This window comes from Hyla sarda, unplaced genomic scaffold, assembly GCF_029499605.1.
Source record: "Hyla sarda isolate aHylSar1 unplaced genomic scaffold, aHylSar1.hap1 scaffold_1161, whole genome shotgun sequence".
NCBI classification, from domain to species: domain Eukaryota; kingdom Metazoa; phylum Chordata; class Amphibia; order Anura; family Hylidae; genus Hyla; species Hyla sarda.
Window position 1 is genome coordinate 81066 of NW_026607783.1, and position 21244 is coordinate 102309.

At 47.6% G+C, this 21244-nt stretch overlaps 8 non-coding genes across 8 annotated transcripts; all 8 read left to right on the forward strand.

Moving 5' to 3' along the window:
- The first annotated feature begins 2062 nt into the window (after positions 1-2062).
- On the forward strand, positions 2063-2253 carry LOC130302338 (U2 spliceosomal RNA). The gene has a single exon (XR_008852618.1). It is a non-coding gene; the product is annotated as a U2 spliceosomal RNA (small nuclear RNA).
- A 2086-nt stretch (positions 2254-4339) lies between these two features.
- LOC130302340 (U2 spliceosomal RNA) lies at positions 4340-4530 on the forward strand. Its single transcript, XR_008852619.1, has one exon. It is a non-coding gene; the product is annotated as a U2 spliceosomal RNA (small nuclear RNA).
- A 2091-nt stretch (positions 4531-6621) lies between these two features.
- On the forward strand, positions 6622-6812 carry LOC130302341 (U2 spliceosomal RNA). The gene has a single exon (XR_008852620.1). It is a non-coding gene; the product is annotated as a U2 spliceosomal RNA (small nuclear RNA).
- Positions 6813-8898: 2086 nt separating this feature from the next.
- On the forward strand, positions 8899-9089 carry LOC130302342 (U2 spliceosomal RNA). The gene has a single exon (XR_008852621.1). It is a non-coding gene; the product is annotated as a U2 spliceosomal RNA (small nuclear RNA).
- A 2082-nt stretch (positions 9090-11171) lies between these two features.
- Positions 11172-11362, forward strand: LOC130302351 (U2 spliceosomal RNA). The gene has a single exon (XR_008852630.1). It is a non-coding gene; the product is annotated as a U2 spliceosomal RNA (small nuclear RNA).
- Positions 11363-13448: 2086 nt separating this feature from the next.
- On the forward strand, positions 13449-13639 carry LOC130302352 (U2 spliceosomal RNA). Its single transcript, XR_008852631.1, has one exon. It is a non-coding gene; the product is annotated as a U2 spliceosomal RNA (small nuclear RNA).
- A 2097-nt stretch (positions 13640-15736) lies between these two features.
- Positions 15737-15927, forward strand: LOC130302343 (U2 spliceosomal RNA). The gene has a single exon (XR_008852622.1). It is a non-coding gene; the product is annotated as a U2 spliceosomal RNA (small nuclear RNA).
- Positions 15928-20766: 4839 nt separating this feature from the next.
- Positions 20767-20957, forward strand: LOC130302344 (U2 spliceosomal RNA). The gene has a single exon (XR_008852623.1). It is a non-coding gene; the product is annotated as a U2 spliceosomal RNA (small nuclear RNA).
- Positions 20958-21244: the final 287 nt, after the last annotated feature.

The window sequence follows — 21244 nt, forward strand, 5'->3', positions numbered from 1 at the left end:
ACTTTCATTGCTACCTGCTTGCTGGCTAGCCAGCTAGCCAGCCCTGTGGGCCTTGCTGCTGCTGCTGCAGCCAAAAAACAAAAGGTGGTGCTGCTGCTGCTTCTGCTGCTTCTGCTTCTGCTTGTGTCTGGCCGCTGTTGGAGCGTCCAGGCACAGGACTTCTGCTGCTGCTGACTAAATGGCCTCCTTAATTGGATCATTTGAGTAGCCAGCACACCTGTGCAGGTAGGGCATGACATGATAGGCAGCTGCCTTGATAGCGGGTGGGTGCTGAATGTTCCTAATTGACAAAATAAGATTAATGCTTATGAAGAAATATAAAATCTCATCCCTTCCCCAATATCGCGCCACACCCCTACCCCTTAATTCCCTGGTTGAACTTGATGGACATATGTCTTTTTTCGACCGTACTAACTATGTAACTATGTAACATAACATGGGGGGGGTCTCCTGGCTGTTCACACAGGTGTGTCATTGCTGTACATTGACCATGCATTGCTTCTGTGGTATTGCAAAGGCAAAGACAAATGCTTCCAGCCATCCATTGCACTAATGGATTGGTCATCAGCTGGCTGTCTATGTCCCGCATCAATATAGACCAAAGTACAGAGGGTTAGGCTATGCTATTGTGCACCTACCTGATGCATCAGAAGGTGCGAGGCCCTTGCTAAATTCTGTGCACAGACTTTGAGATCTATACTTTAGACTGTATCTAAACCTGCTCCAACATGGACTGACATTCTGGCCTACTTTCAGCCGATGCGACTTGTCTGTCGCTGAACAGTCGCTTTTTATGTATTCAGCACCTATGTATAATGTTGTAAAAATGCTCTAGAAGCTAAAGTCGCAGAAATGTCACACATATTTGGCCTGCAACTTTCTGTGCGACAAATTCAGACAGGAAAAATCAGTATAAATCCTTAGAAAATTATCCCCCAGTGTCTCCATCTGCTGGCGGTATTGAATAAGCATTGCTGCACTGATGGGGTATGCATTAGACGAAAAAAAAGAAGAAAAAGAAGAATAATACGCCCAGAAAAGAGGCGAAAAGGAGAAAAACGTAAAAAAACGTGAAAAAAAAGTAAGAGGAAGAGAAGGGAAAAAAAAGGTGGAAATGGGTTTAAAAGTGATTTCGGCGGAGAATATATATATATATATATATATATATATATATATATATATATATATACGCGCACACACACACATATATATAAACGTATTCTCCGTTGAGATATTGCAGCCGCTGCTGTGTCCAGGCCCAGGAGCCTTAGCACTGTGCTGTGATGTCACTCAATACCACTGACATCACTAGGTGTAAACAACATCTCTCCTTTGCTGTGTATGTGACTATGGAGCTGTTTGGTGATGTCGTCTATTATGGCCTTCATAGAAGCAACAGGAGATTGTTGCATCCATCTAGAACCCTCAGAACTACAGTGCTATGATGTCACTCACTTCCACAGGCCTTGCAGAGTGTAAACAACAACAACCCAGCTTTGTTGTGTATGTAACCATAGGGATTTGTGATGTCACCTAGAACCTTCACAGCAGCGACAGCTTTATGAGGAGCATCAGCACTGCTCTGCCTGAGCAGAACCATCACCGCCATAGGTTGTCAAATAACCCGGATTTAACCCACACAGGTAAGTCCAATGGGGTGCAGGCATGTCCTCTATGCTTACAGCTTCCCGTGGGTGTTGGTTTGATACCGTTTGGGGACAGCCAAGGAGGCATCTGCAGGCAACAAAGGTAGGTGTGTGCTTGTGTGTGTGTTTCCTATGCAGATCCTAAGCCCAGTGTCACATGCAAGTAGGAGGAGTAAGAAGGGTTCCTGGCAAATCCGGGTTATGGATTGCATTTAAAAAGGCCCCGTGGGAGTGCAATGGGCCCCTGTCTTGCTGCTTAGCAATAATGGTATGGGTTTAGGTTCTGCTGTGTGTACTGGTGGTTGACTGCCCCCCAGCCCAGAGTGTGCATGGAAAATTGTCTGGCAGCCTCCCTGACAGCAAGCAGTGATAGTGCCCATGAAGGGGACCTTGTTGGGCCCGCCCCTTTCACGGTTATCGCTTCTCGGCCTTTTGGCTAAGATCAAGTGTAGTATCTGTTCTTATCAGTTTAATATCTGATACGTCCCCTATCTGGGGACCATATATTAAATGGATTTTTGAGAACGGGGGCCGATTTCGAAGCTTGCTTCCGTCGCCCTATGCATTGACCCGATATGGCAGTATCTTCGGGTACAGTGCACCACCCCCTTACAGGGTTAAAAAGAAAGATTCCTACTTTCATTGCTACCTGCTTGCTGGCTAGCCAGCTAGCCAGCCCTGTGGGCCTTGCTGCTGCTGCTGCAGCCAAAAAACAAAAGGTGGTGCTGCTGCTGCTTCTGCTGCTTCTGCTTCTGCTTGTGTCTGGCCGCTGTTGGAGCGTCCAGGCACAGGACTTCTGCTGCTGCTGACTAAATGGCCTCCTTAATTGGATCATTTGAGTAGCCAGCACACCTGTGCAGGTAGGGCATGACATAATAGGCAGCTGCCTTGATAGCGGGTGGGTGCTGAATGTTCCTAATTGACAAAATAAGATTAATGCTTATGAAGAAATATAAAATCTCATCCCTTCCCCAATATCGCGCCACACCCCTACCCCTTAATTCCCTGGTTGAACTTGATGGACATATGTCTTTTTTCGACCGTACTAACTATGTAACTATGTAACATAACATGGGGGGGGTCTCCTGGCTGTTCACACAGGTGTGTCATTGCTGTACATTGACCATGCATTGCTTCTGTGGTATTGCAAAGGCAAAGACAAATGCTTCCAGCCATCCATTGCACTAATGGATTGGTCATCAGCTGGCTGTCTATGTCCCGCATCAATATAGACCAAAGTACAGAGGGTTAGGCTATGCTATTGTGCACCTACCTGATGCATCAGAAGGTGCGAGGCCCTTGCTAAATTCTGTGCACAGACTTTGAGATCTATACTTTAGACTGTATCTAAACCTGCTCCAACATGGACTGACATTCTGGCCTACTTTCAGCCGATGCGACTTGTCTGTCGCTGAACAGTCGCTTTTTATGTATTCAGCACCTATGTATAATGTTGTAAAAATGCTCTAGAAGCTAAAGTCGCAGAAATGTCACACATATTTGGCCTGCAACTTTCTGTGCGACAAATTCAGACAGGAAAAATCAGTATAAATCCTTAGAAAATTATCCCCCAGTGTCTCCATCTGCTGGCGGTATTGAATAAGCATTGCTGCACTGATGGGGTATGCATTAGACGAAAAAAAAGAAGAAAAAGAAGAATAATACGCCCAGAAAAGAGGCGAAAAGGAGAAAAACGTAAAAAAACGTGAAAAAAAAGTAAGAGGAAGAGAAGGGAAAAAAAGGTGGAAATGGGTTTAAAAGTGATTTCGGCGGAGAAATATATATATATATATATATATATATATATATATATATATATACGCGCACACACACACATATATATAAACGTATTCTCCGTTGAGATATTGCAGCCGCTGCTGTGTCCAGGCCCAGGAGCCTTAGCACTGTGCTGTGATGTCACTCAATACCACTGACATCACTAGGTGTAAACAACATCTCTCCTTTGCTGTGTATGTGACTATGGAGCTGTTTGGTGATGTCGTCTATTATGGCCTTTATAGAAGCAACAGGAGATTGTTGCATCCATCTTGAACCCTCAGAACTACAGTGCTATGATGTCACTCACTTCCACAGGCCTTGCAGAGTGTAAACAACAACAACCCAGCTTTGTTGTGTATGTAACCATAGGGATTTGTGATGTCACCTAGAACCTTCACAGCAGCGACAGCTTTATGAGGAGCATCAGCACTGCTCTGCCTGAGCAGAACCATCACCGCCATAGGTTGTCAAATAACCCGGATTTAACCCACACAGGTAAGTCCAATGGGGTGCAGGCATGTCCTCTATGCTTACAGCTTCCCGTGGGTGTTGGTTTGATACCGTTTGGGGACAGCCAAGGAGGCATCTGCAGGCAACAAAGGTAGGTGTGTGCTTGTGTGTGTGTTTCCTATGCAGATCCTAAGCCCAGTGTCACATGCAAGTAGGAGGAGTAAGAAGGGTTCCTGGCAAATCCGGGTTATGGATTGCATTTAAAAAGGCCCCGTGGGAGTGCAATGGGCCCCTGTCTTGCTGCTTAGCAATAATGGTATGGGTTTAGGTTCTGCTGTGTGTACTGGTGGTTGACTGCCCCCCAGCCCAGAGTGTGCATGGAAAATTGTCTGGCAGCCTCCCTGACAGCAAGCAGTGATAGTGCCCATGAAGGGGACCTTGTTGGGCCCGCCCCTTTCACGGTTATCGCTTCTCGGCCTTTTGGCTAAGATCAAGTGTAGTATCTGTTCTTATCAGTTTAATATCTGATACGTCCCCTATCTGGGGACCATATATTAAATGGATTTTTGAGAACGGGGGCCGATTTCGAAGCTTGCTTCCGTCGCCCTATGCATTGACCCGATATGGCAGTATCTTCGGGTACAGTGCACCACCCCCTTACAGGGTTAAAAAGAAAGATTCCTACTTTCATTGCTACCTGCTTGCTGGCTAGCCAGCTAGCCAGCCCTGTGGGCCTTGCTGCTGCTGCTGCTGCAGCCAAAAAACAAAAGGTGGTGCTGCTGCTGCTTCTGCTGCTTCTGCTTCTGCTTGTGTCTGGCCGCTGTTGGAGCGTCCAGGCACAGGACTTCTGCTGCTGCTGACTAAATGGCCTCCTTAATTGGATCATTTGAGTAGCCAGCACACCTGTGCAGGTAGGGCATGACATGATAGGCAGCTGCCTTGATAGCGGGTGGGTGCTGAATGTTCCTAATTGACAAAATAAGATTAATGCTTATGAAGAAATATAAAATCTCATCCCTTCCCCAATATCGCGCCACACCCCTACCCCTTAATTCCCTGGTTGAACTTGATGGACATATGTCTTTTTTCGACCGTACTAACTATGTAACTATGTAACATAACATGGGGGGGGTCTCCTGGCTGTTCACACAGGTGTGTCATTGCTGTACATTGACCATGCATTGCTTCTGTGGTATTGCAAAGGCAAAGACAAATGCTTCCAGCCATCCATTGCACTAATGGATTGGTCATCAGCTGGCTGTCTATGTCCCGCATCAATATAGACCAAAGTACAGAGGGTTAGGCTATGCTATTGTGCACCTACCTGATGCATCAGAAGGTGCGAGGCCCTTGCTAAATTCTGTGCACAGACTTTGAGATCTATACTTTAGACTGTATCTAAACCTGCTCCAACATGGACTGACATTCTGGCCTACTTTCAGCCGATGCGACTTGTCTGTCGCTGAACAGTCGCTTTTTATGTATTCAGCACCTATGTATAATGTTGTAAAAATGCTCTAGAAGCTAAAGTCGCAGAAATGTCACACATATTTGGCCTGCAACTTTCTGTGCGACAAATTCAGACAGGAAAAATCAGTATAAATCCTTAGAAAATTATCCCCCAGTGTCTCCATCTGCTGGCGGTATTGAATAAGCATTGCTGCACTGATGGGGTATGCATTAGACGAAAAAAAAGAAGAAAAAGAAGAATAATACGCCCAGAAAAGAGGCGAAAAGGAGAAAAACGTAAAAAAACGTGAAAAAAAAGTAAGAGGAAGAGAAGGGAAAAAAAGGTGGAAATGGGTTTAAAAGTGATTTCGGCGGAGAAATATATATATATATATATATATATATATATATATATATATATATACGCGCACACACACACATATATATAAACGTATTCTCCGTTGAGATATTGCAGCCGCTGCTGTGTCCAGGCCCAGGAGCCTTAGCACTGTGCTGTGATGTCACTCAATACCACTGACATCACTAGGTGTAAACAACATCTCTCCTTTGCTGTGTATGTGACTATGGAGCTGTTTGGTGATGTCGTCTATTATGGCCTTCATAGAAGCAACAGGAGATTGTTGCATCCATCTAGAACCCTCAGAACTACAGTGCTATGATGTCACTCACTTCCACAGGCCTTGCAGAGTGTAAACAACAACAACCCAGCTTTGTTGTGTATGTAACCATAGGGATTTGTGATGTCACCTAGAACCTTCACAGCAGCGACAGCTTTATGAGGAGCATCAGCACTGCTCTGCCTGAGCAGAACCATCACCGCCATAGGTTGTCAAATAACCCGGATTTAACCCACACAGGTAAGTCCAATGGGGTGCAGGCATGTCCTCTATGCTTACAGCTTCCCGTGGGTGTTGGTTTGATACCGTTTGGGGACAGCCAAGGAGGCATCTGCAGGCAACAAAGGTAGGTGTGTGCTTGTGTGTGTGTTTCCTATGCAGATCCTAAGCCCAGTGTCACATGCAAGTAGGAGGAGTAAGAAGGGTTCCTGGCAAATCCGGGTTATGGATTGCATTTAAAAAGGCCCCGTGGGAGTGCAATGGGCCCCTGTCTTGCTGCTTAGCAATAATGGTATGGGTTTAGGTTCTGCTGTGTGTACTGGTGGTTGACTGCCCCCCAGCCCAGAGTGTGCATGGAAAATTGTCTGGCAGCCTCCCTGACAGCAAGCAGTGATAGTGCCCATGAAGGGGACCTTGTTGGGCCCGCCCCTTTCACGGTTATCGCTTCTCGGCCTTTTGGCTAAGATCAAGTGTAGTATCTGTTCTTATCAGTTTAATATCTGATACGTCCCCTATCTGGGGACCATATATTAAATGGATTTTTGAGAACGGGGGCCGATTTCGAAGCTTGCTTCCGTCGCCCTATGCATTGACCCGATATGGCAGTATCTTCGGGTACAGTGCACCACCCCCTTACAGGGTTAAAAAGAAAGATTCCTACTTTCATTGCTACCTGCTTGCTGGCTAGCCAGCTAGCCAGCCCTGTGGGCCTTGCTGCTGCTGCTGCAGCCAAAAAACAAAAGGTGGTGCTGCTGCTGCTTCTGCTGCTTCTGCTTCTGCTTGTGTCTGGCCGCTGTTGGAGCGTCCAGGCACAGGACTTCTGCTGCTGCTGACTAAATGGCCTCCTTAATTGGATCATTTGAGTAGCCAGCACACCTGTGCAGGTAGGGCATGACATGATAGGCAGCTGCCTTGATAGCGGGTGGGTGCTGAATGTTCCTAATTGACAAAATAAGATTAATGCTTATGAAGAAATATAAAATCTCATCCCTTCCCCAATATCGCGCCACACCCCTACCCCTTAATTCCCTGGTTGAACTTGATGGACATATGTCTTTTTTCGACCGTACTAACTATGTAACTATGTAACATAACATGGGGGGGGTCTCCTGGCTGTTCACACAGGTGTGTCATTGCTGTACATTGACCATGCATTGCTTCTGTGGTATTGCAAAGGCAAAGACAAATGCTTCCAGCCATCCATTGCACTAATGGATTGGTCATCAGCTGGCTGTCTATGTCCCGCATCAATATAGACCAAAGTACAGAGGGTTAGGCTATGCTATTGTGCACCTACCTGATGCATCAGAAGGTGCGAGGCCCTTGCTAAATTCTGTGCACAGACTTTGAGATCTATACTTTAGACTGTATCTAAACCTGCTCCAACATGGACTGACATTCTGGCCTACTTTCAGCCGATGCGACTTGTCTGTCGCTGAACAGTCGCTTTTTATGTATTCAGCACCTATGTATAATGTTGTAAAAATGCTCTAGAAGCTAAAGTCGCAGAAATGTCACACATATTTGGCCTGCAACTTTCTGTGCGACAAATTCAGACAGGAAAAATCAGTATAAATCCTTAGAAAATTATCCCCCAGTGTCTCCATCTGCTGGCGGTATTGAATAAGCATTGCTGCACTGATGGGGTATGCATTAGACGAAAAAAAAGAAGAAAAAGAAGAATAATACGCCCAGAAAAGAGGCGAAAAGGAGAAAAACGTAAAAAAACGTGAAAAAAAAGTAAGAGGAAGAGAAGGGAAAAAAAGGTGGAAATGGGTTTAAAAGTGATTTCGGCGGAGAAATATATATATATATATATATATATATATATATATATATATATACGCGCACACACACACATATATATAAACGTATTCTCCGTTGAGATATTGCAGCCGCTGCTGTGTCCAGGCCCAGGAGCCTTAGCACTGTGCTGTGATGTCACTCAATACCACTGACATCACTAGGTGTAAACAACATCTCTCCTTTGCTGTGTATGTGACTATGGAGCTGTTTGGTGATGTCGTCTATTATGGCCTTCATAGAAGCAACAGGAGATTGTTGCATCCATCTAGAACCCTCAGAACTACAGTGCTATGATGTCACTCACTTCCACAGGCCTTGCAGAGTGTAAACAACAACAACCCAGCTTTGTTGTGTATGTAACCATAGGGATTTGTGATGTCACCTAGAACCTTCACAGCAGCGACAGCTTTATGAGGAGCATCAGCACTGCTCTGCCTGAGCAGAACCATCACCGCCATAGGTTGTCAAATAACCCGGATTTAACCCACACAGGTAAGTCCAATGGGGTGCAGGCATGTCCTCTATGCTTACAGCTTCCCGTGGGTGTTGGTTTGATACCGTTTGGGGACAGCCAAGGAGGCATCTGCAGGCAACAAAGGTAGGTGTGTGCTTGTGTGTGTGTTTCCTATGCAGATCCTAAGCCCAGTGTCACATGCAAGTAGGAGGAGTAAGAAGGGTTCCTGGCAAATCCGGGTTATGGATTGCATTTAAAAAGGCCCCGTGGGAGTGCAATGGGCCCCTGTCTTGCTGCTTAGCAATAATGGTATGGGTTTAGGTTCTGCTGTGTGTACTGGTGGTTGACTGCCCCCCAGCCCAGAGTGTGCATGGAAAATTGTCTGGCAGCCTCCCTGACAGCAAGCAGTGATAGTGCCCATGAAGGGGACCTTGTTGGGCCCGCCCCTTTCACGGTTATCGCTTCTCGGCCTTTTGGCTAAGATCAAGTGTAGTATCTGTTCTTATCAGTTTAATATCTGATACGTCCCCTATCTGGGGACCATATATTAAATGGATTTTTGAGAACGGGGGCCGATTTCGAAGCTTGCTTCCGTCGCCCTATGCATTGACCCGATATGGCAGTATCTTCGGGTACAGTGCACCACCCCCTTACAGGGTTAAAAAGAAAGATTCCTACTTTCATTGCTACCTGCTTGCTGGCTAGCCAGCTAGCCAGCCCTGTGGGCCTTGCTGCTGCTGCTGCAGCCAAAAAACAAAAGGTGGTGCTGCTGCTGCTTCTGCTGCTTCTGCTTCTGCTTGTGTCTGGCCGCTGTTGGAGCGTCCAGGCACAGGACTTCTGCTGCTGCTGACTAAATGGCCTCCTTAATTGGATCATTTGAGTAGCCAGCACACCTGTGCAGGTAGGGCATGACATGATAGGCAGCTGCCTTGATAGCGGGTGGGTGCTGAATGTTCCTAATTGACAAAATAAGATTAATGCTTATGAAGAAATATAAAATCTCATCCCTTCCCCAATATCGCGCCACACCCCTACCCCTTAATTCCCTGGTTGAACTTGATGGACATATGTCTTTTTTCGACCGTACTAACTATGTAACTATGTAACATAACATGGGGGGGGTCTCCTGGCTGTTCACACAGGTGTGTCATTGCTGTACATTGACCATGCATTGCTTCTGTGGTATTGCAAAGGCAAAGACAAATGCTTCCAGCCATCCATTGCACTAATGGATTGGTCATCAGCTGGCTGTCTATGTCCCGCATCAATATAGACCAAAGTACAGAGGGTTAGGCTATGCTATTGTGCACCTACCTGATGCATCAGAAGGTGCGAGGCCCTTGCTAAATTCTGTGCACAGACTTTGAGATCTATACTTTAGACTGTATCTAAACCTGCTCCAACATGGACTGACATTCTGGCCTACTTTCAGCCGATGCGACTTGTCTGTCGCTGAACAGTCGCTTTTTATGTATTCAGCACCTATGTATAATGTTGTAAAAATGCTCTAGAAGCTAAAGTCGCAGAAATGTCACACATATTTGGCCTGCAACTTTCTGTGCGACAAATTCAGACAGGAAAAATCAGTATAAATCCTTAGAAAATTATCCCCCAGTGTCTCCATCTGCTGGCGGTATTGAATAAGCATTGCTGCACTGATGGGGTATGCATTAGACGAAAAAAAAGAAGAAAAAGAAGAATAATACGCCCAGAAAAGAGGCGAAAAGGAGAAAAACGTAAAAAAACGTGAAAAAAAAGTAAGAGGAAGAGAAGGGAAAAAAAGGTGGAAATGGGTTTAAAAGTGATTTCGGCGGAGAAATATATATATATATATATATATATATATATATATATATACGCGCACACACACACATATATATAAACGTATTCTCCGTTGAGATATTGCAGCCGCTGCTGTGTCCAGGCCCAGGAGCCTTAGCACTGTGCTGTGATGTCACTCAATACCACTGACATCACTAGGTGTAAACAACATCTCTCCTTTGCTGTGTATGTGACTATGGAGCTGTTTGGTGATGTCGTCTATTATGGCCTTCATAGAAGCAACAGGAGATTGTTGCATCCATCTAGAACCCTCAGAACTACAGTGCTATGATGTCACTCACTTCCACAGGCCTTGCAGAGTGTAAACAACAACAACCCAGCTTTGTTGTGTATGTAACCATAGGGATTTGTGATGTCACCTAGAACCTTCACAGCAGCGACAGCTTTATGAGGAGCATCAGCACTGCTCTGCCTGAGCAGAACCATCACCGCCATAGGTTGTCAAATAACCCGGATTTAACCCACACAGGTAAGTCCAATGGGGTGCAGGCATGTCCTCTATGCTTACAGCTTCCCGTGGGTGTTGGTTTGATACCGTTTGGGGACAGCCAAGGAGGCATCTGCAGGCAACAAAGGTAGGGGTGTGCTTGTGTGTGTGTTTCCTATGCAGATCCTAAGCCCAGTGTCACATGCAAGTAGGAGGAGTAAGAAGGGTTCCTGGCAAATCCGGGTTATGGATTGCATTTAAAAAGGCCCCGTGGGAGTGCAATGGGCCCCTGTCTTGCTGCTTAGCAATAATGGTATGGGTTTAGGTTCTGCTGTGTGTACTGGTGGTTGACTGCCCCCCAGCCCAGAGTGTGCATGGAAAATTGTCTGGCAGCCTCCCTGACAGCAAGCAGTGATAGTGCCCATGAAGGGGACCTTGTTGGGCCCGCCCCTTTCACGGTTATCGCTTCTCGGCCTTTTGGCTAAGATCAAATGTAGTATCTGTTCTTATCAGTTTAATATCTGATACGTCCCCTATCTGGGGACCATATATTAAATGGATTTTTGAGAACGGGGGCCGATTTCGAAGCTTGCTTCCGTCAGCCTATGCATTGACCCGATATGGCAGTATCTTCGGGTACAGTGCACCACCCCCTTACAGGGTTAAAAAGAAAGATTCCTACTTTCATTGCTACCTGCTTGCTGGCTAGCCAGCTAGCCAGCCCTGTGGGCCTTGCTGCTGCTGCTGCAGCCAAAAAACAAAAGGTGGTGCTGCTGCTGCTTCTGCTGCTTCTGCTTCTGCTTGTGTCTGGCCGCTGTTGGAGCGTCCAGGCACAGGACTTCTGCTGCTGCTGACTAAATGGCCTCCTTAATTGGATCATTTGAGTAGCCAGCACACCTGTGCAGGTAGGGCATGACATGATAGGCAGCTGCCTTGATAGCGGGTGGGTGCTGAATGTTCCTAATTGACAAAATAAGATTAATGCTTATGAAGAAATATAAAATCTCATCCCTTCCCCAATATCGCGCCACACCCCTACCCCTTAATTCCCTGGTTGAACTTGATGGACATATGTCTTTTTTCGACCGTACTAACTATGTAACTATGTAACATAACATGGGGGGGGTCTCCTGGCTGTTCACACAGGTGTGTCATTGCTGTACATTGACCATGCATTGCTTCTGTGGTATTGCAAAGGCAAAGACAAATGCTTCCAGCCATCCATTGCACTAATGGATTGGTCATCAGCTGGCTGTCTATGTCCCGCATCAATATAGACCAAAGTACAGAGGGTTAGGCTATGCTATTGTGCACCTACCTGATGCATCAGAAGGTGCGAGGCCCTTGCTAAATTCTGTGCACAGACTTTGAGATCTATACTTTAGACTGTATCTAAACCTGCTCCAACATGGACTGACATTCTGGCCTACTTTCAGCCGATGCGACTTGTCTGTCGCTGAACAGTCGCTTTTTATGTATTCAGCACCTATGTATAATGTTGTAAAAATGCTCTAGAAGCTAAAGTCGCAGAAATGTCACACATATTTGGCCTGCAACTTTCTGTGCGACAAATTCAGACAGGAAAAATCAGTATAAATGCTTAGAAAATTATCCCCCAGTGTCTCCATCTGCTGGCGGTATTGAATAAGCATTGCTGCACTGATGGGGTATGCATTAGACGAAAAAAAAGAAGAAAAAGAAGAATAATACGCCCAGAAAAGAGGCGAAAAGGAGAAAAACGTAAAAAAACGTGAAAAAAAAGTAAGAGGAAGAGAAGGGAAAAAAAGGTGGAAATGGGTTTAAAAGTGATTTCGGCGGAGAAATATATATATATATATATATATATATATATATATATATATATACGCGCACACACACACATATATATAAACGTATTCTCCGTTGAGATATTGCAGCCGCTGCTGTGTCCAGGCCCAGGAGCCTTAGCACTGTGCTGTGATGTCACTCAATACCACTGACATCACTAGGTGTAAACAACATCTCTCCTTTGCTGTGTATGTGACTATGGAGCTGTTTGGTGATGTCGTCTATTATGGCCTTCATAGAAGCAACAGGAGATTGTTGCATCCATCTAGAACCCTCAGAACTACAGTGCTATGATGTCACTCACTTCCACAGGCCTTGCAGAGTGTAAACAACAACAACCCAGCTTTGTTGTGTATGTAACCATAGGGATTTGTGATGTCACCTAGAACCTTCACAGCAGCGACAGCTTTATGAGGAGCATCAGCACTGCTCTGCCTGAGCAGAACCATCACCGCCATAGGTTGTCAAATAACCCGGATTTAACCCACACAGGTAAGTCCAATGGGGTGCAGGCATGTCCTCTATGCTTACAGCTTCCCGTGGGTGTTGGTTTGATACCGTTTGGGGACAGCCAAGGAGGCATCTGCAGGCAACAAAGGTAGGTGTGTGCTTGTGTGTGTGTTTCCTATGCAGATCCTAAGCCCAGTGTCACATGCAAGTAGGAGGAGTAAGAAGGGTTCCTGGCAAATCCGGGTTATGGATTGCATTTAAAAAGGCCCCGTGGGAGTGCAATGGGCCCCTGTCTTGCTGCTTAGCAATAATGGTATGGGTTTAGGTTCTGCTGTGTGTACTGGTGGTTGACTGCCCCCCAGCCCAGAGTGTGCATGGAAAATTGTCTGGCAGCCTCCCTGACAGCAAGCAGTGATAGTGCCCATGAAGGGGACCTTGTTGGGCCCGCCCCTTTCACGGTTATCGCTTCTCGGCCTTTTGGCTAAGATCAAATGTAGTATCTGTTCTTATCAGTTTAATATCTGATACGTCCCCTATCTGGGGACCATATATTAAATGGATTTTTGAGAACGGGGGCCGATTTCGAAGCTTGCTTCCGTCAGCCTATGCATTGACCCGATATGGCAGTATCTTCGGGTACAGTGCACCACCCCCTTACAGGGTTAAAAAGAAAGATTCCTACTTTCATTGCTACCTGCTTGCTGGCTAGCCAGCTAGCCAGCCCTGTGGGCCTTGCTGCTGCTGCTGCAGCCAAAAAACAAAAGGTGGTGCTGCTGCTGCTTCTGCTGCTTCTGCTGCTTCTGCTTCTGCTTGTGTCTGGCCGCTGTTGGAGCGTCCAGGCACAGGACTTCTGCTGCTGCTGACTAAATGGCCTCCTTAATTGGATCATTTGAGTAGCCAGCACACCTGTGCAGGTAGGGCATGACATGATAGGCAGCTGCCTTGATAGCGGGTGGGTGCTGAATGTTCCTAATTGACAAAATAAGATTAATGCTTATGAAGAAATATAAAATCTCATCCCTTCCCCAATATCGCGCCACACCCCTACCCCTTAATTCCCTGGTTGAACTTGATGGACATATGTCTTTTTTCGACCGTACTAACTATGTAACTATGTAACATAACATGGGGGGGGTCTCCTGGCTGTTCACACAGGTGTGTCATTGCTGTACATTGACCATGCATTGCTTCTGTGGTATTGCAAAGGCAAAGACAAATGCTTCCAGCCATCCATTGCACTAATGGATTGGTCATCAGCTGGCTGTCTATGTCCCGCATCAATATAGACCAAAGTACAGAGGGTTAGGCTATGCTATTGTGCACCTACCTGATGCATCAGAAGGTGCGAGGCCCTTGCTAAATTCTGTGCACAGACTTTGAGATCTATACTTTAGACTGTATCTAAACCTGCTCCAACATGGACTGACATTCTGGCCTACTTTCAGCCGATGCGACTTGTCTGTCGCTGAACAGTCGCTTTTTATGTATTCAGCACCTATGTATAATGTTGTAAAAATGCTCTAGAAGCTAAAGTCGCAGAAATGTCACACATATTTGGCCTGCAACTTTCTGTGCGACAAATTCAGACAGGAAAAATCAGTATAAATCCTTAGAAAATTATCCCCCAGTGTCTCCATCTGCTGGCGGTATTGAATAAGCATTGCTGCACTGATGGGGTATGCATTAGACGAAAAAAAAGAAGAAAAAGAAGAATAATACGCCCAGAAAAGAGGCGAAAAGGAGAAAAACGTAAAAAAACGTGAAAAAAAAGTAAGAGGAAGAGAAGGGAAAAAAAGGTGGAAATGGGTTTAAAAGTGATTTCGGCGGAGAAATATATATATATATATATATATATATATATATATATATATATATACGCGCACACACACACATATATATAAACGTATTCTCCGTTGAGATATTGCAGCCGCTGCTGTGTCCAGGCCCAGGAGCCTTAGCACTGTGCTGTGATGTCACTCAATACCACTGACATCACTAGGTGTAAACAACATCTCTCCTTTGCTGTGTATGTGACTATGGAGCTGTTTGGTGATGTCGTCTATTATGGCCTTCATAGAAGCAACAGGAGATTGTTGCATCCATCTAGAACCCTCAGAACTACAGTGCTATGATGTCACTCACTTCCACAGGCCTTGCAGAGTGTAAACAACAACAACCCAGCTTTGTTGTGTATGTAACCATAGGGATTTGTGATGTCACCTAGAACCTTCACAGCAGCGACAGCTTTATGAGGAGCATCAGCACTGCTCTGCCTGAGCAGAACCATCACCGCCATAGGTTGTCAAATAACCCGGATTTAACCCACACAGGTAAGTCCAATGGGGTGCAGGCATGTCCTCTATGCTTACAGCTTCCCGTGGGTGTTGGTTTGATACCGTTTGGGGACAGCCAAGGAGGCATCTGCAGGCAACAAAGGTAGGTGTGTGCTTGTGTGTGTGTTTCCTATGCAGATCCTAAGCCCAGTGTCACATGCAAGTAGGAGGAGTAAGAAGGGTTCCTGGCAAATCCGGGTTATGGATTGCATTTAAAAAGGCCCCGTGGGAGTGCAATGGGCCCCTGTCTTGCTGCTTAGCAATAATGGTATGGGTTTAGGTTCTGCTGTGTGTACTGGTGGTTGACTGCCCCCCAGCCCAGAGTGTGCATGGAAAATTGTCTGGCAGCCTCCCTGACAGCAAGCAGTGATAGTGCCCATGAAGGGGACCTTGTTGGGCCCGCCCCTTTCACGGTTATCGCTTCTCGGCCTTTTGGCTAAGATCAAGTGTAGTATCTGTTCTTATCAGTTTAATATCTGATACGTCCCCTATCTGGGGACCATATATTAAATGGATTTTTGAGAACGGGGGCCGATTTCGAAGCTTGCTTCCGTCGCCCTATGCATTGACCCGATATGGCAGTATCTTCGGGTACAGTGCACCACCCCCTTACAGGGTTAAAAAGAAAGATTCCTACTTTCATTGCTACCTGCTTGCTGGCTAGCCAGCTAGCTGTCACGATGCCGGCTGGCAGGAGGTGGATCCTCTGTGCCAGAGAGGGATAGCGAAGACCGTGCTAGTGGACCGGTTCTAAGACACTACAGGTTTTCACCAGAGCCCGCCGCAAAGCGGGATGGTCTTGCTGCGGCGGTAGTGACCAGGTCGTATCCACTAGCAACGGCTCACCTCTCTGGCTGCTGAAGATGCTGAAGATAGGCGCGGTACAATGGAGTAGGCAGAAGCAAGGTCGGACGTAGCAGAAGGTCGGGGGCAGGCGGCAAGGATCGTAGTCAGGGGCAACGGCAGGAGGTCAGGAACACGGACTAGGAACAGACTAGGGAACGCTTTCACTAGGCACTAAGGCAACAAGATCCGGCAAGGGAGTGCAAGGGAAGTGACTAGATATAGGGAAGTGCACAGGTGAACACAATAAGCTAATTGGGCCAGGCACCAATCATTGGTGCACTGGCCCTTTAAATCTCAGGGAGCTGGCGCGCGCGCGCCCTAGAGAGCGGAGCCGCGCGCGCCAGCACATGACAGCAGGAGACGGGAACGGGTAAGTGACCTGGGATGCGATTCGCGAGCGGGCGCGTCCCGCTGTGCGAATCGCATCCCCAACGGCCATGACAGGGCAGCGCTCCCGGTCAGCGGGACCGACCGGGGCGCTGCGGAGAGAGAGACGCCGTACGCGCTCCGGGGAGGAGCGGGGACCCGGAGCGCTAGGCGTAACAGTACCCCCCCCCTTAGGTCTCCCCCTCTTCTTGGGGCCAAAGAACCTGAGGAAAAAAAATTCAATTTTTCCGTGATGAGGTCCGATGCAAATTAGGAGGGGTTCTGTGTGGAAACGAACGAGACAGTCCAATCTTTTATTGTAAAAACAATAGATGTAGAGGGGTCTGGCGAGACTGGTCACAGGAACGTAGAACCTGTTGATGAGAGAGGCCAAAAAAAATTTTCCTGCAGATCCGGAATCCAAGAAGGCCACTGTAGAGAAGGAGAAGGCAGAGGCAGACATCCGCACAGGCACAGTAAGACGTGGAGAAGCAGAGTAGACATCAAGGACTGTCTCACCTTTGTGCGGAGTCAGCGTACGTCTTTCCTGGCGGGGAGGACGGATAGGACAATCTCTTAGGAAGTGTTCGGTACTAGCACAGTACAGGCAGAGGTTCTCCATACGGCATCGTGTCCTCTCTTGAGGTGTCAAGCGAGACCGGTCAACTTGCATAGCCTCCGCGGCGGGAAGCACAGGAACAGATTGCAGAGGACCAGAGGAGAGAGGAGCCGGGGAGAAAAAACGCTTCGTGCGAACAAAGTCCATATCCAGGCGAAGCTCCAGACGCCATCCGGAAGAACGCATGTCAATGCGAGTGGCAAGATGAATGAGTTCATGTAGGTCAGCAGGAGTCTCTCGTGCGGCCAGAACATCTTTAATGTTGCTGGATAGGCCTTTTTTAAAGGTCGCGCAGAGAACCTCACTATTCCAGGACAACTCGTAAGCAAGAGCACGGAACTGAATGGCGTACTCGCCAACGGAAGAAACACCCTGGGCCAGGTTCAGCAGGGCAATCTCGGCTGAAGAAGCTCGGGCAGGTTCCTCAAAGACACTTCGAATTTCCGAGAAGAAGGAGTGTACAGAGGCAGTGACGGGGTCATTGCGGTCCCAGAGCGGTGCGGCCCATGACAGGGCTTTTCCAGACAGAAGGCTGACTACGAAAGCCACCATAGACCTCTCAGTAGGAAACTGGTCCGACATCATCTCCAAGTGCTGGGAACATTGCGAAAGAAAGCCACGGCAATACTTAGAGTCCCCATCAAATTTGTCCGGCAAGGACAGGCAGAGGCTAGGAGTGGCCACTCGCTGCGGAGGAGGTGCAGGAGCTGGCGGAGGAGAAGATTGCTGGAGAAGTTGCGACTGAAGTTGGTGCGAAATGGTGGACATTTCCGACAGCTGACGGGTTAGAAGGGCGATCAGTCGGGCTTGCTGGGCGGCCACCGTGGTGAGGTCAGCGACCACTGACAGAGGAACTTCAGCGGGATCCATGGCCGGATCTACTGTCACGATGCCGGCTGGCAGGAGGTGGATCCTCTGTGCCAGAGAGGGATAGCGAAGACCGTGCTAGTGGACCGGTTCTAAGACACTACAGGTTTTCACCAGAGCCCGCCGCAAAGCGGGATGGTCTTGCTGCGGCGGTAGTGACCAGGTCGTATCCACTAGCAACGGCTCACCTCTCTGGCTGCTGAAGATGCTGAAGATAGGCGCGGTACAATGGAGTAGGCAGAAGCAAGGTCGGACGTAGCAGAAGGTCGGGGGCAGGCGGCAAGGATCGTAGTCAGGGGCAACGGCAGGAGGTCAGGAACACGGACTAGGAACAGACTAGGGAACGCTTTCACTAGGCACTAAGGCAACAAGATCCGGCAAGGGAGTGCAAGGGAAGTGACTAGATATAGGGAAGTGCACAGGTGAACACAATAAGCTAATTGGGCCAGGCACCAATCATTGGTGCACTGGCCCTTTAAATCTCAGGGAGCTGGCGCGCGCGCGCCCTAGAGAGCGGAGCCGCGCGCGCCAGCACATGACAGCAGGAGACGGGAACGGGTAAGTGACCTGGGATGCGATTCGCGAGCGGGCGCGTCCCGCTGTGCGAATCGCATCCCCAACGGCCATGACAGGGCAGCGCTCCCGGTCAGCGGGACCGACCGGGGCGCTGCGGAGAGAGAGACGCCGTACGCGCTCCGGGGAGGAGCGGGGACCCGGAGCGCTAGGCGTAACACTAGCCAGCCCTGTGGGCCTTGCTGCTGCTGCTGCAGCCAAAAAACAAAAGGTGGTGCTGCTGCTGCTTCTGCTGCTTCTGCTTCTGCTTGTGTCTGGCCGCTGTTGGAGCGTCCAGGCACAGGACTTCTGCTGCTGCTGACTAAATGGCCTCCTTAATTGGATCATTTGAGTAGCCAGCACACCTGTGCAGGTAGGGCATGACATGATAGGCAGCTGCCTTGATAGCGGGTGGGTGCTGAATGTTCCTAATTGACAAAATAAGATTAATGCTTATGAAGAAATATAAAATCTCATCCCTTCCCCAATATCGCGCCACACCCCTACCCCTTAATTCCCTGGTTGAACTTGATGGACATATGTCTTTTTTCGACCGTACTAACTATGTAACTATGTAACATAACATGGGGGGGGTCTCCTGGCTGTTCACACAGGTGTGTCATTGCTGTACATTGACCATGCATTGCTTTTGTGGTATTGCAAAGGCAAAGACAAATGCTTCCAGCCATCCATTGCACTAATGGATTGGTCATCAGCTGGCTGTCTATGTCCCGCATCAATATAGACCAAAGTACAGAGGGTTAGGCTATGCTATTGTGCACCTACCTGATGCATCAGAAGGTGCGAGGCCCTTGCTAAATTCTGTGCACAGACTTTGAGATCTATACTTTAGACTGTATCTAAACCTGCTCCAACATGGACTGACATTCTGGCCTACTTTCAGCCGATGCGACTTGTCTGTCGCTGAACAGTCGCTTTTTATGTATTCAGCACCTATGTATAATGTTGTAAAAATGCTCTAGAAGCTAAAGTCGCAGAAATGTCACACATATTTGGCCTGCAACTTTCTGTGCGACAAATTCAGACAGGAAAAATCAGTATAAATCCTTAGAAAATTATCCCCCAGTGTCTCCATCTGCTGGCGGTATTGAATAAGCATTGCTGCACTGATGGGGTATGCATTAGACGAAAAAAAAGAAGAAAAAGAAGAATAATACGCCCAGAAAAGAGGCGAAAAGGAGAAAAACGTAAAAAAACGTGAAAAAAAAGTAAGAGGAAGAGAAGGGAAAAAAAGGTGGAAATGGGTTTAAAAGTGATTTCGGCGGAGAAATATATATATATATATATATATATATATATATACGCGCACACACACACATATATATAAACGTATTCTCCGTTGAGATATTGCAGCCGCTGCTGTGTCCAGGCCCAGGAGCCTTAGCACTGTGCTGTGATGTCACTCAATACCACTGACATCACTAGGTGTAAACAACATCTCTCCTTTGCTGTGTATGTGACTATGGAGCTGTTTGGTGATGTCGTCTATTATGGCCTTCATAGAAGCAACAGGAGATTGTTGCATCCATCTAGAACCCTCAGAACTACAGTGCTATGATGTCACTCACTTCCACAGGCCTTGCAGAGTGTAAACAACAACAACCCAGCTTTGTTGTGTATGTAACCATAGGGATTTGTGATGTCACCTAGAACCTTCACAGCAGCGACAGCTTTATGAGGAGCATCAGCACTGCTCTGCCTGAGCAGAACCATCACCGCCATAGGTTGTCAAATAACCCGGATTTAACCCACACAGGTAAGTCCAATGGGGTGCAGGCATGTCCTCTATGCTTACAGCTTCCCGTGGGTGTTGGTTTGATACCGTTTGGGGACAGCCAAGGAGGCATCTGCAGGCAACAAAGGTAGGTGTGTGCTTGTGTGTGTGTTTCCTATGCAGATCCTAAGCCCAGTGTCACATGCAAGTAGGAGGAGTAAGAAGGGTTCCTGGCAAATCCGGGTTATGGATTGCATTTAAAAAGGCCCCGTGGGAGTGCAATGGGCCCCTGTCTTGCTGCTTAGCAATAATGGTATGGGTTTAGGTTCTGCTGTGTGTACTGGTGGTTGACTGCCCCCCAGCCCAGAGTGTGCATGGAAAATTGTCTGGCAGCCTCCCTGACAGCAAGCAGTGATAGTGCCCATGAAGGGGACCTTGTTGGGCCCGCCCCTTTCACGGTTATCGCTTCTCGGCCTTTTGGCTAAGATCAAGTGTAGTATCTGTTCTTATCAGTTTAATATCTGATACGTCCCCTATCTGGGGACCATATATTAAATGGATTTTTGAGAACGGGGGCCGATTTCGAAGCTTGCTTCCGTCGCCCTATGCATTGACCCGATATGGCAGTATCTTCGGGTACAGTGCACCACCCCCTTACAGGGTTAAAAAGAAAGATTCCTACTTTCATTGCTACCTGCTTGCTGGCTAGCCAGCTAGCCAGCCCTGTGGGCCTTGCTGCTGCTGCTGCAGCCAAAAAACAAAAGGTGGTGCTGCTGCTGCTTCTGCTGCTTCTGCTTCTGCTTGTGTCTGGCCGCTGTTGGAGCGTCCAGGCACAGGACTTCTGCTGCTGCTGACTAAATGGCCTCCTTAATTGGATCATTTGAGTAGCCAGCACACCTGTGCAGGTAGGGCATGACATGATAGGCAGCTGCCTTGATA